The following is a 24,203-nucleotide window of genomic DNA, read 5'->3' as shown; positions in this document are numbered from 1 at the left end:
ATCTCGAAAAAAAAATTCAGATCAGCTTTCTGGGACTTTCTATTTCTATGTCCCAGAAAATCGATTTTTTCAAAAAAAAATTTTTTGAGATAACACTAAATCTCGACGTTTCATGCAATTCTAAGCTTTTTCCTTAATTTCAAACAGGAAACCTGTTTCCTTGAAACATTCAGGAATGTACGAGCAGAGAATTCATAAGGAACGCTAAAGAATGGCACACGACAATGAAATTTCAGTTTTAAATCGCTAGTTACTACTATTTCCCACCTCTCTGGCAATTGAGTCTTTTGAGGTGTTCCAAGTTTGAAGCCAGTTTTCGATATTGTGCGAAAGAAGTAAACCAATAAACTGCCAGATAATGTTGCATTCGTCGGAACAACCAGCATTCAGAAAGAGCAATATCCGGAGAATATGGCGGGTGCGACAAAATGTTCCACTTGAGCCTTTCCAAATATTTTTCACAATTTTCACGACATGAGGCCGAGCGTTGTCATGCAAGAGAATAACGATTATCATGTCTCTGCTTGTATTACAGCCGTAGTTCTCGTAATGCACGGCTCCAACGCTTCAATTGCAGCGAAATTCTGCTGTTTCTTCCTAGTCGAGGAAAACGCAAGATGATATCGATCATGAAGTGCTGGATGATTGTGATCAACACCTTTCATAATAAACACCAACGAACAAAACTTCAGGGCATCCAAAATTCTCAAAAAATTATTTTCGAAAAAATATTTCCCCTATGTACAAATGAGGCTAAATGAAACACACGAAAAACTACTGCCTAAATATTCGAAACAAATTTAAGCTGTGATTTGTACAATAGTTCAAAAAATCTCGTAGGACTTCTGCCGCTTGTACAACATGGAATGAAAAGACCCGGACCTAACAAAGAAAAAGTCAATTTTGTACCATTAAAAAAAAAAGATTTGCAAGGTCTTCAAAATAGGCTTCCGTTTCTGCAATGACCTCAGCATTCGATGAAAATTTGTTCCCTGGAGAAACCTTTTTAGGTTTGTAAATAGATAATAGTCGCTGGGGCGCCGGGTCTGGAGAATAAGGGGGATGGTGAATCAATCCGTACTGCAAATCATTCAATTTCATCGCTGCTTCTATGTATGAATCTTTTTTCATAGCTTGTGAAAACTAGAACTCGTCTGACACGATCAGCTGTTATTCAAACACTAGCGGATAGATTGTCATGAAATTTGGCCATCTAGAAACTACTCACGTCTTTTCTGTGAGAGACCCGGGATGTTTCATTCCATGTAGTAGTTTTATTGCCTAGTTTCCAGTCTCTTGTTTCTAGTAGCTTCTAACATTTCTGGTTTCCTTATGTTAGTTTTCATTTTTTAAACCATGTTCCTGTATCTTGCTATCTAGTTTATAATTTTTTATCTCCAATTGTTAGACAACTTCAATAATAGCTAAAATTGAGCATATTGGCATCGGTTTGAAGACAACTAGAGAATTAATGATAATTATTCATAAAGTACGGCTCATTAAAAATTTAACCAATTGCCGGATATACATTTAAGATGGTGAATAATTCGTGAATTACATAAACTTTTAGTTGAAATCTGACCGTTTAGTTAACCACTGAGCTTCTCTTCGTAGCCCGAATTAACCCAGATTGAACACATTTCATAATACTAATTTTTATTCAGATTCGAATTCCGGTTCGGGAATTACATGGAGATGAGTTGAAATGTCCATATTTCAAGAACGTGTTTTATAAGTGGCGATGTGAAGTGGAGAATCTAGACGCTTAAGTTTTTCACACTTGAAGTTCGTTGTAAGTTGATGACCAAAACAATTTATTTATACAAAATCGGTGTTCGGTTTCTGGTTCCGGAAGCTCCAAAAATAATGGTCAAATTTTTTTAAATGAAGCTCACTTCGTTTTTTTTTTCAGAGATAACAGAATGGGTTTTCGTATACCCACATTCAAAACATAAGATTATAACGATCCCATAAGTTGCCTGTTGAATTCCATCCCAATCCGAGTTCGTGACATTGAAATTGAGGAATCCAAATACTAAAATTGAGTGTCGCTACCTCTCTTGAAGTAATGTTGATAATAACACTTCTTTTCGCTATACAGCTAGACTGATTGATAAAACTGTTATTGACTATAGATGGAGCCTGCTGTGTTGTTGTGATTCAACATCGCACGAAAGTAAATTCTTTCTAGTTCGGCGAAAAGATGCGGCTCCCTCTCGTTGAGAGCCGTACCGAATGACCGAAGTGAATTCCAACACAGAGAATCCATCTCAAAGAAAAGTTTCACCGAAATTCCAACGAAAAATCTCTTTCGAGGATTCAGTTGTCGTTTGCTCTCCTGTCGTGTAACAATAAAGATCCGATGCTGAACAGGATAAAATTCCATGTTCCGAATCAATTTCTTAAAAAGCTTATAGTTTTCTTATGTGCTATTGAATAAATGCATCCCTTGAAATAAAGTGTATCTAGAATTGTTGTTTCTAAGGTTTCACATTCACTTTTGTGATAGAAATATCTTGTCGGCGGTTATCCAACAGCAAATTATTTCAAATTGAGATCACTAAACCCAACCACCGACCATTTCTAACTAATGCGCCAAACCCTGATCACTGCATTTAATGCAGATTAATAAGCACCTCCGGTTTCATGAGTGCGTAATTTATTTTGCATGAAAGTAGGTCCCTTCGTTGCCTGGTGTGTACCCAACTTACCTGGTACCGGTTTTGATTGTAAATGCATAGTTTCGTCACTGCATCGATATGCACGTGCGTCGTGCTACTGACGAAGAGAGCGATCATAACTACCGACAGCGGACAGCGGGTCTTGACCAGTGACAGAGTGAACTAATTAGCTTTCTTATACTGGGGCAGCTTTCAACTACAACTGCAGCCAACAAACAAAAAACAAAAAAGCTGCGATGAATTTACTATACCACACCAATTTTTGTTTCCAAAATTTAACAAAATTATTGTTTCGCCGGCTGCGCGATTAATTTCGCGGGCCGCTGGCATGGAGATCGAAGCCGCCAAAGAAAACTTACTTAGCTGGGCCATTTTACGTAAGGTGATTTAATAGTGATTGCATCCGTTACGAATGCACTACGGCTCTACGGGAAGCTGGTTGTCTGTTACTATATAACATGAAGGTCGTCGCATCGACCGGTGTTCAATAAAAGAAAAACTACTACGCCCAGTTGGAAATTTCGAAGTGTAACGAAAACGGGATCGGAAAACAAAGTGTTCCCTTAATTGGCGCAGTTATCTGCAAATATGTGTGCAGAATGGATCGGATTGTGCCAAAAAAAACGACCGGCTTACAAAGAAAGCAAGCACCAACACAAAACATGAAGTTGGGTGCTTAACCTTTATTTGAAACGGCGTCTATCACCGACGAAAGGCATACCTCTCACACCACCGGCTGCTGCTGGCTGCTGTGTGAGATGAGAGTAAACAATCCGCGCTGGATCCCACACTCCAGGTCGGTACCCGGCGTGGCCGGCTCCCTGGCAAACCAATTACATTTCATTTTTTTTATTATTCTGCTTGTGCAAACAACGATCTGAACAATAAAAAGATACATAAAAAGTCGGAAAGAAACCATTTAAAGCCACTAGGCACCTGAGCCTTTTTATTTTACTATCTTTTTTACCTTAAACAGATTAGCAGATTGCCATAATCAAGGTGCTTAGCTAAACTGTTTTGTTTGCTAGATTGCCAGACTCAGTACAAAGTTGCCTTCGCAGAAAATCATGAAAGTTAAATCACGAAACTACACCGACGAGTTATCTCACACACGTCAGTTGCGTGCCGCGTCGTCGTCGTGCCGTCTCACGTCCCAAGCACGCAACCGGAAGTCTGAGGTAATGCCAAAAGTGCGGGAAAAGGTTATTTGTTTTTCGTGAGCTTTGGCATTTGACTCCGTCGATGGTGGTGGTCTGAAACGGGTGAAGTAGAAAATGTTGCTACTGGTAATTTTTTTCTTCAGTTTAACGCTTTCGGCCGGTCTGCTGAAATTGTTGGTGTATTGGAAAAAACTTAATTTGTTTAATTTTAAAAATATCTACAAGCTGCATATCAAGAATAGATAAATCTAGACACAAAGCAATTCTAAATTATGATAGTTTCTTGTATTTTTCTGAAGCTTGCATTATGCATTATTAGCCCGTTTTGTTGACAAAAATCATTGATTTGTTTTAAATTTGATCAGTATCTAACGAGGAAAACAGATTGGGAAACCCTACCGCAGAGACGGGACTCGAACCCGCTAGCCTAGCTTCTATCCGGGGAAATTGTTTTGCCAATTAAACTACCCTGCGTGTGAAAACACATGAAAAACTCAGCACAACACATGACTAGAGGAACCGAGCATGCTACACTTTTTTCGGTCGCCACACCATTCAATTACATAGTCATATATCTATGGCAACTTCGCCAGTTGCCAAGTCTGCTCTCACTCTTCGCTTAGCCGTCAGACACTGATTTGAGATTTTGTTTTTGTCTCTTTTGCTGCCTATGGCCATTTTTTTCAAAATTAAAAGCTTTATTGCGAAAAAGTGCTTACAGATATATTATTCAAAGTATTGTCCGTTGGCTAGCGACAACTTTCTCCCATCTTTCCGGCAATTTTCGGATCCCGGCTCGAAAAAAGGAGTCCTTTTTTGACGCTATCCATGAAGCAATCAATTTTTCCAACTCTTCGAAGGATTGAAAATGTTGATCTGCCAGGCCGAGTGCCATCGAACGGAATAGGTGGAAGTCAGAAGGGGCGACATCTGGGGAATACGGCGGGTGGGGCAAGACTTCGCATTTCAGCGTTTCCAGATACATTTTGACCACTTTTGCGACGTGAGGCCGAGCATTGTCGTGTTGGACGATGACTTTGTCATGTCGCTCTTGATATTGTGGCCACCTTTCTTTTAGCGCACGACTAAAGCGCATCAGTTGCGTTCGGTAGCGATCTCCTGTGATGGTTTCACCCGGTTTTAAGAGCTCGTAGTAAATTGTTATTCATCTTTGAAGGTTTTTCCTCTTCCACCATCATGTTTGTCTTCGACATCGAAATCACCATTTTTAAAACGTTGAAACCACTCCCGACACGTTCTTCTACTCAGAGCAGCATCATCGTAAGTTTCTGAAAGCAGTCGATGCGCTTCAGTTGCATTTTTTTTTTCGAACTGTAACAGAAAAATAAAACTTCCCGCAAATGGCGAGAATTGGGCACATAAACAGACATTTTCGAGCGTGAATAATACGAAAACAAGAACAACTGTCACTGAAACGGCGATGACAATTCGTTAGGCACTGTACACACTCACTTTAATGGCATTATCATCTATGTATTTCGACCAGCCTCAACCGGTACAGCTACCTATCGGAAAGCGGCGGAAGCAAAGTTGTACACCTGATAAGTCCGCATATAACATGTCACTACGAGAAACCCCATGAATATGATTTCATTTTTATTCTCCACCTTTTTCGATGTCCTTAGTTAATTTATACTTTCAGATGTACGCAAAAAGTTAGTTACAGTAAAAATAAAACTGCTTACAATTGTGATTTTGAAAGAAGTTAAACAGATTTCAGCGAAGACTATTTTTTTGCTTCAACATCTTCTTGCTCGGCAAGTTTTTTTTTTCTTCTCGGTAAGAAGAATTTTAAAGTAAACCACATCAGGATGATCTGATTTACTATTTTTAATTTCAGTTTCAATTATTTATCGCTTTGCTCTCCAGCAGGCATGAAACGTCCTCATCTTTTGCATCAACAGGTTACAATCATCCAAATGATACATTTCCTTTAATCTAGTGCTTCTATAGTAACTAAATCTAATGAGATAGTAACATGAGGAACGATTTTGAGTCGATTCAATGCGTTGGATATCCTTTTGGTAATAAGGTGACCAGATAGCAGCAGCAAATTTAAGAGTTGAGCGAACTAAAGTGAAATACGGAGCTTTCAAGCAATGTATATCAGAGAATATTTGAGTAACGCGGAAAAAAACCCGAAGAGCTTAGAGGCTTTAATGATAGTAAACTCTATGCGCTTCTTAAAATTTAACTTGGAATCCAGAAGAACACCCAGGTCCTTAACAGACGATGTGCGTTCGAGAACAGTTTGTGAAATATTAGAGTCGAACTTGAATACAGATTTTTTTGCGACTAAAAGAGATGACGGAGCATTTAGTGGCATTTATAACCATTTTGTTGATGTTACACCAATTAGTTAAATTAACCAACTGTTCTTGTAGAAACTCTGTGTCAGCTGCAGATGTGATAATTTAAAATCAAGAACGAACGATAGTTTCATACACTTGATCGAAAAATTTAGATCGTTGACATACAATAATATTATAAACGGTCCACGGTGACTTCCTTGAGGAACTCCAGAGGTAACAGCAAATGATTAGGTTGTATAGTCTTATATTTTCACTATCATTTCATGACTGGTTAGATATGATCGAAGAAAATTCAAAAATGATCAGTTAAATTCCAGTCTACTTAACTTGGAGATCGTTATGTGAATGAGCATGAACTTAGCTAGGCACCCCTCACCGATGATAACGCAAATAGGTGAATCATTTGTTGCTAATTTGATGCTAATTAGTTACGGTAATTTTGAACTTGTTGCTCAATTTTTTTGAGTACTTCGCTAAGTTCATATGAAGTTAGCGAACCCCCCCTCCCAAATATGCTTCAAAACAAATCGCTCAAGTTCATGCTCATGTTATGTGATGAATGATTTTGTCCAGCAAATGATTCACAAATGTGAAATGTTGTTTCTTGAAATTCGCTCTATCGCATCAAAATCTGAGCAGAAACTCAAATGTCTTGCATGACAAAAAGCATCATTCGAACAACATTTTGTAATTTTTTCGTGGAAAAATATTGAGAAATAAGTCGGTGAAGAGGTATTTTTGAAGACGCTTCTTAAAAATCATGATTCGCGGTGTCCACTGTATCTCAGGGCAGCCTAATCAGAAGTGAACAAATCAAAGTAGCATAGTTAGAGTAGAAGTTTTTCTAGACCCCAACGTTTCTGTTTAATTTTTTGGTGGTTGTTCAAATTGAAAACTACAATTTTTCACGAAAAAATCCGGCATTTTGAAGCGGAAAAAAGTCCCCAAAGTAACAAACAACGAAAAGGAAAATGTTGGGGTCTGGTTTTTTATATGTAGAGAGTGTGTGCAAAATTGGAACAAAATTGGTACAGTAGTTTTTGAATGACGATAGATACGGACTTTCAAAATCTGCTTTCGAGCAGAAAGCGTTTAAAGTTGTTTGTCTATAAAAACAATGGAAACAATTTATTACTCAGTTCGTGCTCGCATCTCACAGGACACAGTCGAAACTCATTTACGATCGAAACAACAGAAACAAAGACAATACAGTACAGTGAACAATAGAGTGTACGGAATGGTCAAATACGATTTAACAAAGCCGGAATCTTGGCCTACAAGACCAAATTCAATTTGTATAGATTTCAAGCGTTGCAAAGTTAGACCAGCAGCAAATGAAATTGAAATCTTACTTAAAGAACGAATGCATCTAAACGTTAATGATGTAAGTGAGATTCAATTCAACAAGGCGTCTAACTGTGTGTACATTATGTTCGAACGTGAAAGAGATGCAATTGCATTCGCTTCGGTTAACAATGAGGTGCACAGCGTTGAGTGTAATACCATTAAATACAAAATCCCTGTGCACATGGTGGACAATGCCATAGAAGTACGCGTGCATGACCTTCCTCCGCAGGCCAGCGATAAGCCCGTATGGCAGAATTTTTTCCCGGCATCCGGAATGGCGTGCGAGTGGTACGTATGCAACTACGTAAGGCAATTCCATCCATCATTTGTGATCAAGACGGGATACATCCGTGTAAAACGCTGATTACGTATGAAAATCAACTGGTTACATGCCAGTTTTGTGAACAACCTGCACACTACGGTAAACCTTGCACCGAAACTGCGAAAAGGACATCTTCAACCAAAGACAAGGTCAACCGTTCAACAATGGAAACTAGTAAGCGCAGTATCCCTGTTTCACCATCAAACCAACCAGCAACTGCAACCAATGTACAACAAGGCGCATCTACAGCAACTAGCAACGAGCTCAAGACTGCGAACATCAAGGAAAACGAAAAGAAGAAAAAGGTTATGTGCCCTAGCACAAAATTTGGCTAACCCCTAAATGACCATACCTGCATCGGCCAGAAATAGTCGAAAACACGTTTTCGTTCGGCACGTCAGAAAAGACATTGCACTTCGTTGCAAAACAAAAAGTGTTCTGTAAATAGCAGAAACTTTACGTCTGCTTAGCGGTTCAAATTGAACTGCCGAGTTTAGCACTAAGCAGTTCAATTTGAACTGCTCTGCACTGATGAGTCAAAGACGAAACGTAAAAATAATGAAAAGAAGACGGAAATCAACAACAAATCCACCGATGCGGCAATGGATGACGAGACGAGTCACGAACAAAGTGCCCCTCAACCCTCGCAGGAGGGAAATGGAAGCTCCTCTCCTCCTAGAAAAAGAGTGACAACGAGATCCACTTCAAATAATGCATTATTAAAAAAATCGGCTAATTCAGCCACGTAAAGCTTGCACGCAAATAGGCCTGAATAAAAATACCTTTTAGATAAAAATTTATTACTCGAAGGAGCCCGTAGGGTCTAATATTTTCAAAAAATCATATTTTTTCGTTTATAATTTGTTATAATGAAACTTTTCAAGAATGTTTTGTCAAGTTTTTAAGTCAATCGAAACAGAAGGCTTGGGCCTATGTGCCGAGCTCTTACTTCTTCGCAGTATGAGATAAGCAAAAATAAAGTTTTGTTCCGATAGGCTTGAAAATTTCACAGAATATTCTTGAAATGTTTTACTATGAGAAAATATAAGGAGCAAAATAATTGATTTTTCAAAAGTGTTAGACCCTACCCGCCCTTTAAATGCGGTCCGGAACAATTTTTGTGGATAGCGGAATTTATAGTGAAATTAAAAGCAAAATTATGAGAAAAGTGAAACGGTGGATGGGTAATGTCAGAGACATAATCGGATTGATTGAATTGAACAGATTCTTACTGTAAAATAACTTCAACTGAAGAAAATATACTAAATAGTAGTGTTTTAAATCACCATCACAACAATCATAAACCAGTGATTGGGCCACTATCGTGCACCACCGTTGAACCACCTGCCCCACTTGCGTAAAGTTGAAATTGTTCATGATTTTACCAACGAGCATTCATAACAACCACGTTTATCAGCCCCATTAACATGTTCGCGCGGGTAACGTCGATCGAAGAGGTTCGATTTAAGTCTCTTGGGTGCCACCGCCAAAGCCCGCAGGTTCGCTACTGACGATGTGTAACGATCTGTGGCAAGTGCGCTTGGGTAACCGCTACCTTTTTTGTGCTGGCATCTAAAGCAATATTTTTTTGTTTGTTTGGTTTCGAGCAAAACAAAGCGTTGGTGGTTATTCTTTTCTGACTGGATCTAGCACAATTGTGCGCAGAGTGGATTGCATCTGTCCCCTTCAAGTGAATTTCATCTGACCACACTTTGATGATAGAAGACAGATAAAAAAACTGTAATAAACCTACTATTAATTATAAAACCATAACCTACGATCGAAAGGAATTGTACAATATTGTTTTGAAACACAGTGATTGGAAGAGGCAGTTTTTTTTTCTTCAATTCCAACCTGAAAACACCGCAACACTGGTGTAAGCAAAAAACTCGCCCGGTAGGAAGTAAAACTTTTACAGCTGTTCACCAGTGTAGTTACCGTAGTAGTTACTTACCGGCTTTACAAAACAACACAACAAAATAGCCGTTGTTTTTCATCCATAAATCAAGCCCGTCACAGTCGGATGAAAGCGCTAATTTTGCTGACTGGATTCCGAACAGAACGATCAACCAATTGCCAAAAAAAAAAAAAGTTTCCCAGTTCGCTCTCACTGAAATACGGTTTCGGATATGATCCAGTCCCAGAAAAAAAAACCGGCAGTCTTAGGCGGCCACCAGCAGCAACAACAACAACAACAATAACAAGAGCAGTGAAAACATCAATCATTCAATTTCCGATCACCGCATTACTTTTCTCCGTTTATGCTTCGGTACTATTTATGCCTTAATCCACTTACTCCAGAATTCATACTCCAATTAATTCCAATGATCGGCTGTAAAAGAAGACCGCGGTGGAAGCAGCTGCAACCAGTGAAGCCAGAAGTAGCAGCAGCAACGCGCCCATGGAACGAGGACAAGGGAGGGAACCAATTGGCCAATCGGCGGCCTGACCAGCGATGCCAGATCCTGCGCACTGAATTTCCGTATTCCATCTTGTGTCGAAGTGGTGGCAGAGGAGAAAAAATCTGTATAAATCCGTATAACTTATTTTACATCTATTATATCTTTTTTATATCAATTGTTGATTAATTTATGTAAGGGCGTTTTTTTTTGGTTTTTGAAGAATTTTTTTTTAAACGAAAAAATTACAGAGTTGCGTACGATACACGACCGATCATGGTGACATTAAAAAGCAATTTTCCAACTCTCCCATTAACAGATTTAAATTTGAAAAATAAGCAATTGTGAAGGCATTTTTCCAAATTTACAAAAAAAGTAACAAAGATTTTTAATATCTACTATTCATTATTTCTACGATTTGGTCTCAATTTTTCTTTCATTGGTTTTCTGGATATAATTATATCAATTTTTGGGCAGTTTTCGTTGTTAATGCGCATCATAATATTAGCAGGATTATTATTATTGTCTTATATTTTTTCCGAGAATATTTGACGACTTCTAAGAGGCGGCTAGGAGCATGGAATGTTAGAAAAGTATGTGAAAGCAATAATTCAGTACTTGTTAAGAAACAAGATCCTTGATAAAATAAAGCTTTGCAGCTTTGCGACGTTCTTCGAGTGTTTGTAAATTTATGAGCATACAACGAGCTTCATATGATGGAAGAGGAAATGTAGTCCAGTTTAGTTTACGGAGCGTATACGCAGAGATGTCTATCTCCTCTGTGTGACGAAGAGCAAGCAAAATTTCTCCCCTCGCACTGACAACTTCAACGAGAGCTCTTCTCTTTCACATTCATACCCCACTGTTGTGTGAAGTGTGCACGCATCATGGGTGCGTTTGTTTATTTCCTTTTGCCTCTTCCACTGAATCGCACCAAAGTGCTAGAGCATTAGCTAATAAATTCTCTGAGGTGGATGCAGATACTTTCACAGAGGTGTACACGCCGGTGAGCACTCTGCTGTATGGTTTTCGTAGATGAAGCGTGGACACGCAAAATCAGCAAAATAAAACAATTTATCGTAAAATTTTCGGTTTTCCTTGCAAATTTTTCATAGCAAGGCCAGATCTACTCTCTATTAATTGAAGTTCACAGAAGTGTTCGCTCACCATCACGCGCCAGTGGTCACTTGGGTGTATTTAGACGAGAGCGCGTGTGAGCGATTCATGCGAAGAGAATGTGTTTCACTCGCGCCAGCTGTTTTAACCACAAGCACACACTCAAATGCTGTCTATTCGACACTGAGAAGAAGTGCGCTTTCCTCTTTGTGCGGTGCTTCGTTTTTTTCATCCTCGGTGTGGCAAAAATCTGACTCTAGCGTATATAACTCTGGTAAAATGTCATCTCTGGCGTATAGAGTAGAAATTTTTTTCGGATAGATTCTAAACGTTCTTCGTGTAACGAAGTACATTGGTTCCATACTATAGTATACTGTAGTCTATGCCAAATATGGCATAAGTTGTATATAATAATTTTATTGTGCAAGAGTCCTGAAATTTATGGCCGAAACGTTTAATGAAGCCTAACATACTATTTGCTCTATTGACAAATGTACTATAATGCTAAGTCTAAAATTACGCCTAGGCCTCTAATAATTTTACATTTTGTACTGATTGGTTTCGTAAATATATATTTCAATAGAAGATATGGTGTTTCTACTAAATTATATTGAACTAAAACTAATTTTAGGAATTTAGAGCCTTCAGTTACCAATATATCATCGTCAATTGTACATTTTTATGAAAAAGAAGTATCTATGATTATCTTTATAACCCGTAGTTTCCCGTATACGCATTTTTAGGTTACAATAGTCAAGTAATGATTTCGAATCAAGTTTAATGTGGAAAATCCATCAACAAATCACGAAAAATCTATTGCCGATAGCTCTAAATTGGCCTGCTAGTTACTGGAAAATCAATAGCTGATCGGTGTTCAATATACTCAAGCGAACACGCTCTGCAGCAGACGGAAAATGACATCCATACACCGCGTAAAAGTGACTATCCAGCGAGCGAATGGATGTAACTAGATAAGTTACATGTTTTATTCGCAGGCAGCCAGTGACAAAAGTGACTAAAGGATGACATCATTATGGCATGCTGTGATGGGCTCGTGAAAACATAGGTCAATTCAAACCAATTTTTCAATAGTACGCTACTGAAATACTGAAACGACGTTGCCATTAATGTTTAAGTTAAATGTTTCCGTATCGATAGGTTGTTAAATTGTGTCAATCTCAAAATAAATGACTGAGTTATTATCGTAAAAAATTATATCATGTACTACACATTTTGGGTGCATTCTGGAAATTCAAGAGTTAATTAGTTCTAGCGCATGTTTTCAATGATTTAACCCAGTGAAATTTGTCGGTCGGAATCGGCCCAATTGTTAAACCGATTGATCACGCTCTTATATCATTATATTATGGAAAAACAGACTTCCTTAAAAATCTGTCCGAAATCAGCATTTTTTGCAAAATCCGTACAAAATTCAGTAAATTTTACCAATGTACATGAAAATCAGCAGAATACTGAAAATCCGTATATCTGGTAACCCTGGGCCTGACAGACGCTGACGCTAATCCTCGCCAGGGCCAGGGTTTCGGCCGAGAAGCGTTTTGTATTTTTTTTTTGGTTTTTGCACGAAATCAAATCATTACCACCACCCCAAAACGTTTATCAGTCAGTCAACAGCAGCAGCAGCAACAGATCCGGTAAAGCAAGGCCAGTAAAAGTGAGAATGGTTTTGCGGTTAGGTGAAATTTTGTTTGGCACCTCCTCGCGATTGGATTGGATGAAATGGGAATGACATCGCGGCTGCCTCAGCCCCTGCCCCAGCCGTAAGAAAAAGTAGGTGAAGTCACAATGCCAGAGGCAGACTCGTGCAATTTTTCATCGTTTATGCTACGTTTAATTTTGCTGACAAGTCACGACAGTTATGCTGGGTAAATATTGAGCCACTCGGCTGTAGCCCGGCTTATTTTTTACCATTTTAACGGATCGTAAGTAACTACCGGTAGTAACATGATTTATGACTGACTGTCGGTGGTGGTGGTGGTGGTGGTGCCATACGTGGAACGACTTTTGTATTTGCATTTGGGCTTACCACTTGTAGTTTTTTTTTTCTTTCTTTTTTCAACAAACGAAAAACGAACGGAACTTATGATTAATCACCTCACATCGCCTGAAACCATCACACAAATTGTAAATGTTGATTCTATCATAATTTTGCGCCCAATCAAATGCTACACGGTTGAGAAACTCCGAATCTCCGGAGATGCTGAAAAGAACAACAACCATGCATGCAAATGAAAACACAATTGCACCATTCTGGAAAAATAAAACCAGCACAGCACAGCACAGCTGCCAGAACAAAACAACTACGACGCGGAACGTGATGATCGATCGATCATCAACTGTTTGGATTGTTTGGGTTCTCCGGAAGAGCGATTGTTTACACAGGGAAAACTTCTACAGGCCATCGAGATTCGAATCGAAGACATGTTCGGCCCCCAGATGGGATGTTGCTCGTTCAAGGGTTCACTTCGTTTCAATCGAGGTCGTTGAATTTCCCCCCCTCCTTCTGAGTAGTTAGTGTAGCGTGAGAACCGCGAGTGATCCCAGCTTTGAAGCTCAGATCAATAGCCTCTTTTGCGGAATTCTTTGGACCGGAAAATATAACACTAGAACTAGAATTCTCCGAGGGTGCCTGCAATAACTGTTGAACTTCCTTCGATTTGCATGAAACTTTTCGTGTGTAATCGGTATGGCAAACGAAGTATTTTTCATTGGTTTAGAGAAGAAAACTTCACTCAAGATTTGGTTTTGAAAAGGGCGTATGTGTTTTGAGCCTCACTATTTCCGAACAATTATAACTCAAAATCTACAATTTTGTCCAGGAAGAAGTTGTAGGTAATCAATAGGAATTTTTGAAGAAAATTTATGCACTGAAAAAACAAATGTTACAATTTTTTTAAAAACTAAAAATTGTAAGTATCTGATACTATACCCTTGTTCACATAGGATTTCTTCCATATTCCAAGAAAAATTGAAAATGTTGGATAGTGGAACCAACACACTATTGGAACACTTTCTTATCACCACGGATGGAATCCCAGAAATTCTTCGTTTCTTTTAATGTCAGACTTCGCTCCGTAAGCATGTCGTGTAAATTTTGCTTTAAGAATGCGATTTTTATCATACACAAAATTTGTTACCATATTATTAAAGAATCGCATTCCATTTATTACATTCTTTGCATTATTCGAGGTATTATCACTGAGACGATATCTTCCATCTGACATCAATATGCTTGAGTGCAAAATGTTGAAATAGCAACTTGTATCGCTCGAGATCGAAAAGCATAAAATCGAAAGTCCCCTGAAGAAAACATTGGCTAAAACCGCCTTGTAATAAATGTTAGTTTTATCAAGATGACCATCTCGACCAATTGCTGAAACGTTCGCCCATCTTTAATTTTTTAGGGTTTCATAAAACTCACAAGCTTCAAAAATTTCCGCGAAAACTGTGAAATCCGTGCGACCGTAACAACCTTGTATTTACTATATCTGATTACGTCTCTGACATTACCCATCCGCCGTTGTAATTTTGTATTTTCCACTGGAAACAATTATAACTAGAAGTCTATAGCTTCTACCGAAAATAAGTCTAAGAAGAAGTTGTGGGTAACCAATTCAACTTTCTAAAACAACCTGTTTTAATCCACTTAGTGGTGTAATGATGTCTTTCTCATATTACTTATATTTCCAAAAATATCACTAGAAGAATCAGTGAAGAATTTTTTTCCATCATGAATAAAATAAGAAACTTTCTTTGGGTGTGAACTAACATAACCTTTTCAATTTGTATACAGTTATCTCAAGTTAATAAGAATTTTTCTTTATTTTGCATTGTAACAATAAATGATTAAACACACTTTACTCTATAGTTCTGGAACCGGAAGTCGGATTCGGATGAAATTAAACAGCAGCCTATGAGACTACAGGGACTTTTGTTTGGAAATCGATCAAATCATTTCTGAGAAAATTGAGTAAGTTCCGTTTTAAACTTTTTGGCCACTATTTCCGGCACTTCTGGAACCCCGGGAACTTGAAACCAGTATAGCCGAAGTCGGATCGTTTAGTAAGTAACTAATATAGCCTACAAATTGAATCAGTTTTAAGCCAAATCTAGAATAATTTTTTTTACGGTGTGAAATTCAATAGCAACCTATAGGACTACGAATTTTTTTATTTTATGAGTGACATTATTTGACACATACTCACACACAGACACACACATTGCTCAGCTCGATGAACTGTGTCAAATTATATAGAACACTTAGCCTTTCGGTTCAATTTCCACAGGGTAATTTTTCAAGTGATTGTATAAACTTTCTATATGAGAAAGGCAATAAGTGCACTTTTATTGAAAAGTATCGTTATCATATTCTTGTAATAACATTAACAAGTAGGTACAAATAGAATAAAAGGATTAGAAATTTACATATATTTCACCTGAAAATTATAAATTTTGATGTGGCAACCATGCACGTTATACGAAATTGAACAAAGCACGCTGTGGTTGGAGCATAGCCGCACGTATTCTCGCGTACCAGTTTTGCATCGTCATTTTCAATTTGATTGTTTTGACACTCATCGCCCTATAACTTCGGAACCGGAAGTCGGATTAAGATGAAATTGCACAGTATATTTGAAAACAATGAGAGCTTTAATTTGAAAATTTGAATTATGAATCGTGAAAAACGGCTTAACCGTTTCTGATAAATCGACGGGAGTTCCGTTATTGGAGATTTTCTTCACTATTATCGGTGCTTTCGGAGGCGGAAATTGGGGACTAGTAGTCCTGAAGTAGTTTTATATATTCACTAACTAACAAGATCTGTCAACTAGATCAATTTAGCAGTAAGTTTTATAAAAATGTGCACCTCGTTTCCCCATCACTTGTGAAAAAATACTCATGAAATTGAAAATTTTCACTAATCGCACTGTAATACCGGAAACGGAAGTCGGATCTGGTCCAACTTTTCGAGGACTTTTTAAAGAATTTTAAGACCTTTTATTTGCTTCTTAGTTTGTGAAAATCGGTAGAGAAATTTCCGAGAAAATTGATTGCATATTTTTTCATAAATTTTCACATATTTCCTTGTAAATCTGGAACCGGAAGTCGGATCCAAAATTGAACTCAGGAAAATTGTAAAAGGTCATAAGACCTTCCATTTGAATCTAAGTTTGTGAAGATGGCGTGACCGAAACTCTGAGAAACGTGTAACTATTTTTTTCCTTATTTTGATACATATCACCCTGTAATTCCGGAACCGGAAGTCGGATCCATATGATACTCAGGAGCTTTGTATGGGACCTCAAGACCGTTAATTTGAATCTATGTTTGGGAAAATCGGTTCAGCCATCTCTGAGAAAATAGAGTGACATTATTAGTCACAAGCACACATACAGATATTTTGTGATCTCAACGAACTGAGTCGAATGGTATATGACACACGGCCTTCCGAGCCTCGGTTGTAAAGTCGGTTTTCACAGTGATTGCATAGCTTTTCTTTATTAGAAAGGCAAAAATAATTTGATAACGACGGAGGGGGGAGAAATTACAGGTACTTCAAGTGAATTTAAGAACATTACTCTGTTACCGCTTTATTTTTCAATAATAATATACAGCAATCGGCCTAAATATTCTTTAAATGATGCTTTATAATGTAAAAAAGTTTGAATAAATTTGCCTAATTTGTTTCTCCGTAAAAAATTACAAAAAAAGTGTTTTTTGATTCAAAATATCCCTCACTCCCCCCTTAAATATATCCTGTTCAGCTTTTGTTTTCAGAGACAGCTTCAAAAATTCGCAAAGATCTTTTTTTAACAAACAACCCTATATTATAAAGATTGTTATCTGTGAACAGGGCCGCCGAGAGAAAATTCGGACCCGAGGGCACTGCAGTATTACGGGCCCCTAAACATGAGAATGAAAAAACATTGTGAGCATGATAATATCATCGAATCAAGAGATTTTCAAATACATTGTGTCAACTAAATAACTCGCCCGCCAAATTATTTTTCGATTTTAAATCTTTTGATTTGGAATGAAAAATGAAAAAACAATTTTGAATCTTGAAATTTCCGGCCTCCCTGATAAAGTACGGGCCCGGGGAGATTCCTTCCTTTCCCCCTTCCGGGTGTAATTGTGTATTAAAAAATTAAAACACGCGCAAGGAAACGATTGTGCAATTTATTGAAGAGAAAGTAAACACTTGCTAATACGATCTTATAAAAAATCGACGGTAAATTGAATTTATCATTTGAAATTGACATACCTAGTCTTAATTCACTATGGCCATTCCCAGAGATATCACACCCATGTGGAAGACAGAATTTCAGGCCAAACATTAACAAGGACGGAACACAGATTTGATGACTGTCAAAATCAGTATTTGGAATCCAATTACAGATGCAACGTTTAATCCAATTTGAAACTCGCCATCTCGTGCCACAAATAAATTTTGCTTTGCAAAGTATTCGTCACTTTTCACTTGATCAAACAGCTTTCAACACTAATTCACAGTAACACCGTAATTTCAAATACTTTTATTTCCATTCATTCGGTCAAACACGGCTGATTTTTTCGGTTGTAACATCCGACTTCACAACGAAACTAAGTGCCCTCATTGAATTCACCATTTTACAACCTTCACATTGTCATTCGATCAAAAGGCGGAAAATTCACTCATCACTTGAATGAACACACACACGATCACCGGAAGCCCGGGAGGGCTGGCAAAACGCACCACCAAACACAGTTTCGACGCACAACTGTAACAACAATAGACGAGAGCGAGGAAAGTTTTAAACACACAGATCGCAATCGTAATCGCGTGTGATCCCGCGATAGACCGAGGAGCACCGAGGAAGAAAGCACTAATCACCGGTGGTATCATTTAATTCTTCCGAAACAGCCGCCGGAAAAAAGCAAAGCGGTAAACACGCAACACAAAACCATCCACTGCTCGGAAGACGCCGAGAGACAGCCCCGAAAAAAAACCGCACCGCACCGATGTCGACGCTGGCGCACTACGAAGCACAATAGCCGATGGCTGATTGTAAACAAAAGGCTTGCTTCGATTCTTTCGATTCGATTCGTAAATCGCGCACGAAGGCACTTTCTTCGGGGCATGTGTGTGCCGATGCCGACTGTCGCCGCCGCCGCCGATGGTTTCACGATCGGGTGCACAGCCCTTTCTCTCTCTCTTGTTCGCTCAGTCTCCGTCTCAGTTCTCTTTGTTTTGATCGGGTACACGTGACTTTCTTCGTGGCTTGTTTTATTTTGTTTGTTTATTTCTTGTAAAGCTCTCGGGAATCGTTCTTGAGTAGGAAGACGAGCGCGGAATTTAGCAGCTAATTACCTCGTTATTCCAACAAGCCCAATAAGTTTAATAAGTGTCAAGAATCTTGACAAGACATTAACAATTTACTCAAGATTCAATCCAATGAGAATTGATCAATGGGTTACCTTTTCTATCGTACTTAAGGATAACTTCTCCTGTAGATGGGGGTATTCGTTTCTTTACTTCGAACGTGGATTGAACATAATAATGAGTTGCTTAAACTTCAAATTTTATGTAATTATTATTCTGTACTAGAAACTGCTACAGTGTAAATTTTATACAAAAATATAAAGTTGTTCCTCAGATATGGTTGCTTAAAGTCGGACATGATATTTTCGCAGAGGTAATTCGAAAACAACAAATATATTAGTGTATTCTCCAACAAACTTTCTAATTTATATACAAATATTTTTAGCAATATTTATGACAATGTGAGTAATAAGAGAAATGCATCACTACACCAAAAGGTGGATTAAAACAGTTTTTACCTTTCTCTATAAAAAGGAAATATAATTACTGGAAAGCCCGACTTTTGAAGGAAACCTCGGAGACCCATAGCGTTATATACCATTCGAATCAGCTCGACGAGATCGGAAAACGTATGTGTTGCCCCTCTCGAAGATTCAATATATACGCTCAGTTTTCTCAGAGATGGCTGAACCAAACTACCTTTTACCTTTTACCTATTATAACCAACTAAACCAATGTTCGTGGATTAAAATTCGAACATAACATGTAAACATTGATGGCACTTTTTGTCAGTTGACCAGTGCACTAATTTATTCAAAATCGAATCGTGCACTAATTTATTCTAATCGATTAGGGCTGCTTGCTAAATTATAACAATTATCATTAGAGAAAAATGCACTCGATATTGTGCGTCCACGAAGTTTTTTTTTTATTCAATAATATAATATATATTTTGAGGCACACTGCTTAAGCTCTAAGATGCCAAGGGTATTTTCTAACCTTAATTAACGACTAACTTAAAACTAGAATAGTATCATTAGATTATGTCGTCACGGATTTTCGAAAATCTAGCTTTCAGTTGGCGATCGGCGGTGGTCGGTGAATTGAATATTGCATGAGTTTTCCAGATGGCATTGTTAAATATCTATGGTCGCTTTCTTCGGTTCGTGGGGGTCCGCGGGAAACACCCCAAGGCTACGAAGGCCCGGCGGGTGGCCCGCATGCTGGTCATCGAGCATGCATCTATTCGGGACTAATGAAATGTTCTCAAAGAATTGACTCCCATTCTCTTTCTAAAAGTGTTGTCAAATCTATATCAAGAATTAGGAACTCCTTTTTCTGTTAGTGTCGTTTACTACGCCTTTTTTTATGTAAATATGTACTGACACGAATATTTAAATATAGCCCTTTCACGCAGCTTTCGTGCTGCAGTATTCAATTAATTTACTCATACTTGAAAGTGGCATTATATTATCTTACTGAGACGGACTATTTAGCCGAACGCATCAAATGCGTGACTGTTTTTACTTTTTTTTTATAAGCATAAAAAATAGGTATAGAATTCGCTTAAGGAGCAAGACTCTTTGCAAGCGTATGAGTAATGTCAACAAAGTGTGCGTAAAATCAAATTCTGACACTTTTTTCCTAATTTTAATCAATAAATCTTTCATATGGTTGAAAAATAAACAAATCAGTTCATTCTGCTTAAAATTGCAATTCAAGAAAAGAAATTTTAGTCTAAAACTCTTCCGTTTTCCCTAAACTGCTCGAGAAAAATTATTTCAGTTTCAGCCTATTTCCACTAACACATTTGATCAGTAACAAACACATTTCTATATGGATTTCCTCTTGCAGAAATTATTGCGATATGAAGGTTTACGTACCTTCTATAAGTAAACCCGCAAAATAGGAACCTTTAATTTAACACGCGAAAAGCAATGGATATGGGATGTTATCGTAAAACTATTTATTTTCCCGGAAAACTGCTTTTGTAACAGAAAATATTTAGTTTTGTTTATTTTGTGCAGCGCAATCTACTACAAATGCATTGAAGCAGTGTTGCTAACTTTTTTACTAGGGAATTAAAATCTACGTTCATAAAATATAAGCAATTTCCCATCAAACGTTGGTGAAAAATTGATCAAAACTGATATCATCCAAAAAGTTGAGCTTAAAGTTCGTTTGAGAATAAATTATTGCTAAAAAAGCCTGTTTGGAACTCAATCGTGCAAGCCACTTTGATAAACTCGTTGCACTGCATATAAGAATATATATATATATATATATATATATATATATATATATATATATATATATATATATATATATATATATATATATATATATATATATATATATATATATATATATATAAAGGGTGATTTTTTAAGAGCTTGAGAACTTTTTTAAACAATAAAACGCATAAAATTTGCAAAATCTCATCGGTTCTTTATTTTAAACGTTAGATTGGTACATGACATTTACTTTTTAAAGATAATTTCATTTAAATGTTGACCGCGGCTGCGTCTTAGGTGGTCCATTCGGAAAGTCCAATTTTGGGCAACTTTTTCGAGCATTTCGGCCGGAATAGCCCGAATTTCTTCGGAAATGTTGTCTTCCAAAGCTGGAATAGTTACTGGCTTATTTCTGTAGACTTTAGACTTGACGTAGCCCCACAAAAAATAGTCTAAAGGCGTCAAATCGCATGATCTTGGTGGCCAACTTACCGGTCCATTTCTTGAGATGAATTGTTCTCCGAAGTTTTCCCTCAAAATGGCCATAGAATCGCGAGCTGTGTGGCATGTAGCGCCATCTTGTTGAAACCACATGTCAACCAAGTTCAGTTCTTCCATTTTTGGCAACAAAAAGTTTGTTAGCATCGAACGATAGCGATCGCCATTCACTGTAACGTTGCGTCCAACAGCATCTTTGAAAAAATACGGTCCAATGATTCCACCAGCGTACAAACCACACCAAACAGTGCATTTTTCGGGATGCATGGGCAGTTCTTGAACGGCTTCTGGTTGCTCTTCACTCCAAATGCGGCAATTTTGCTTATTTACGTAGCCATTCAACCAGAAATGAGCCTCATCGCTGAACAAAATTTGTCGATAAAAAAGCGGATTTTCCGAATGGACCACCTAAGACGCAGCCGCGGTCAACATTTAAATGAAATTATCTTCAAAAAGTAAATGTCATGTACCAATCTAACGTTTAAAATAAAGAACCGATGAGATTTTGCAAATTTTATGCGTTTTATTGTTTAAAAAAGTTCTCAAGCTCTTAAAAAATCACCCTTATATATATATATATATATATATATATATATATATATATATATATATATATATATATATATATATATATATATATATATATATATATATATATATATATATATATATATATATATATATATATATATATATATATATATATATATATATATATCTATGACATACGTACTAAATAACATGTACGTAATACACACATTATTAACACAAGTTAACTTGGTTTACTCTTGATCCTTAAACTTAAGCAAACTTTTCCAAGGCCGAGTTTCATATACCAACCGATTCAGCTCGATGAACTGAGCACATGTATGTGTGTGTGCAGAATGAAGAGATGGCAGGACCGATTTTTACCAAACTAAATATGGTTTCGAATTCAAAACGTAGATTGTAAGAATCCGTCAACCATTCACGGAGATATCGGTATTTTGCGTTGTCGATTATTTTGCAATATCCTAATAGTTGGGGTTTTGAAAGAAGCACGATGAAATTACGCTTGAAATCCAAATTAGACACAATTTTCAATACAATCATTTCTTGGTGTTTGAAAGATTAAATACAGTACTCTTCAGCATAGTGTTTTGGCTCGATTGGTTTTTAGCACGGTTCCTTTTCGGCAACATCGTTGTTAATAGTTCGACTGTGGTGTGTTAAGACTTTATATTGGAAATTCTGCATTATCTCTGAAATGAATGTGTGTTAACCCATATACTCCCATAACTAAAAAGATTGTAACTGTCTTCAACTACAACCCCTGAAAATACAAAATTTGCATATCACTCAAATATATATTAAAATATATGTATATTTTTTTTTATTGCAGTTATTTTAATAAAAAAAATTTTACAACTTATTTAATATGGATGACCAGTCACAATTTTTAAGAGACAAACGATTACAGATGCAGACAACATGTGGATCGATAAAAAAGGTATCTTCTCATGCAGTTTTCCATTTGATATTCAGCTTTGCTATCGCAGCACTCTGCATTTTTTAACATCGAAGAAATTCATGAACATAAGCTTAGTGAAGCATCTATCTCCGATGGTAACGCCTGAATTTGTGGTTCATATTTTTCGAGCGCTCCGCTAAGTTCATATGAAGTTAACGAAGCACCCCTCCTAAATAAGCTTGAAAACAAATCGGAACTAAGTGAATAATTTGTTTCTAATTAGTTACGAATAGATTACAGTTAGTTACGGATTAGAAAAAAAAAACTTTCGAAGTTGGGAATCGAACTCAGGTGGGCTGCATGAAAGACATCGACGTTCCCATCACGCTTTACCAGCCCCTTGTATGTTTTATATTATTATTTATTTCAATTACCAAATTTAACTGAAAAAATGAAGAAAAAACAGCAATTACTGATCAACTAGGTAACTAGCAACAAAAATGATTGATTACGTGAATTATTCACCTATTTGCATTTCCATCAGAGATAAGTGTTTCGCTAAGCTCATATTCATGAGGAAAATTCTATAATGGCTATGTTATAAAAGCGAAAGAGAAAACGAACAGAGAATGTTTTCTTTGAAGATATATTCTTCTGTCGCAAAAAGATCGAACTATCTATAGTTCTATAGGTTGTAGCCCAATGAACTGTTAAGACTGCTTGCCATATCGGGCAAGAGTTCCACTGGATCGTTGTGAGCTTCAATTACACTTAGTTTACATTTCTCAAACGCACTCCTACTTATACAACAACTTCGAATCTGTCGTTTCATTGGAGATCAGGGTTTGGAATACGAATTTCTTGCGAGATCAACTATTTCAGGCCAAATTTCTCGTCGAGGGAATAATAGAGAATGAGCGGTAACTTACCTACCGAAGGATCGGTCACCTTGTTCTTGGGTTATATTCGACCCCATGAATCCACAGTTTCTTGAATCGATCTCAACATCATACTTTCAGACTCAGTTTCAAAGTTCAAATTCGATATTTACTTATAGAAGCTTTCGAAAGGTCACAGTCATTGGAGTGTTTGGACAGCAATCCTACCACATTTTTAACAAAAAAACTTATGGACAAGATAACAAAGTTTTAGTAAATTCTATCAGAATCATGAAAGATGAGCATGAACTTAGCGAGGCACCTCTCGCCGATGACAACGCTGCTAATTGGTTCCGGTAATTTCAAATTCATTGCTCAATTTATTTTTTATTTTGTTGAGTACTTCGCTAAATTTATATGAAGTTAGCGAAGCCCCCCTTTCAAATATGCTTCAAAGTAAA

The 24,203-nt window shown here is 37.3% G+C and overlaps 1 protein-coding gene across 1 annotated transcript in view; it reads right to left on the bottom strand.

Moving 5' to 3' along the window:
* The window catches only part of LOC131426188 (uncharacterized), a 35,903-nt gene extending 17,552 nt beyond the window's left edge, over positions 1-18,351 (bottom strand). Inside the window, exon 1 of the mRNA XM_058588721.1 lies at positions 17,645-18,351. The gene's annotated coding sequence lies outside the window, so the exon portion shown is untranslated. The remainder of the gene's footprint in view (positions 1-17,644) is intronic.
* Positions 18,352-24,203: the final 5,852 nt, after the last annotated feature.

This window comes from Malaya genurostris, chromosome 1 (genome assembly GCF_030247185.1).
Source record: "Malaya genurostris strain Urasoe2022 chromosome 1, Malgen_1.1, whole genome shotgun sequence".
Lineage (NCBI taxonomy): Eukaryota > Metazoa > Arthropoda > Insecta > Diptera > Culicidae > Malaya > Malaya genurostris.
The sequence above is the reverse complement of the archived record's forward strand: the minus strand, read 5'-3'. Positions and strand labels throughout refer to the sequence as shown.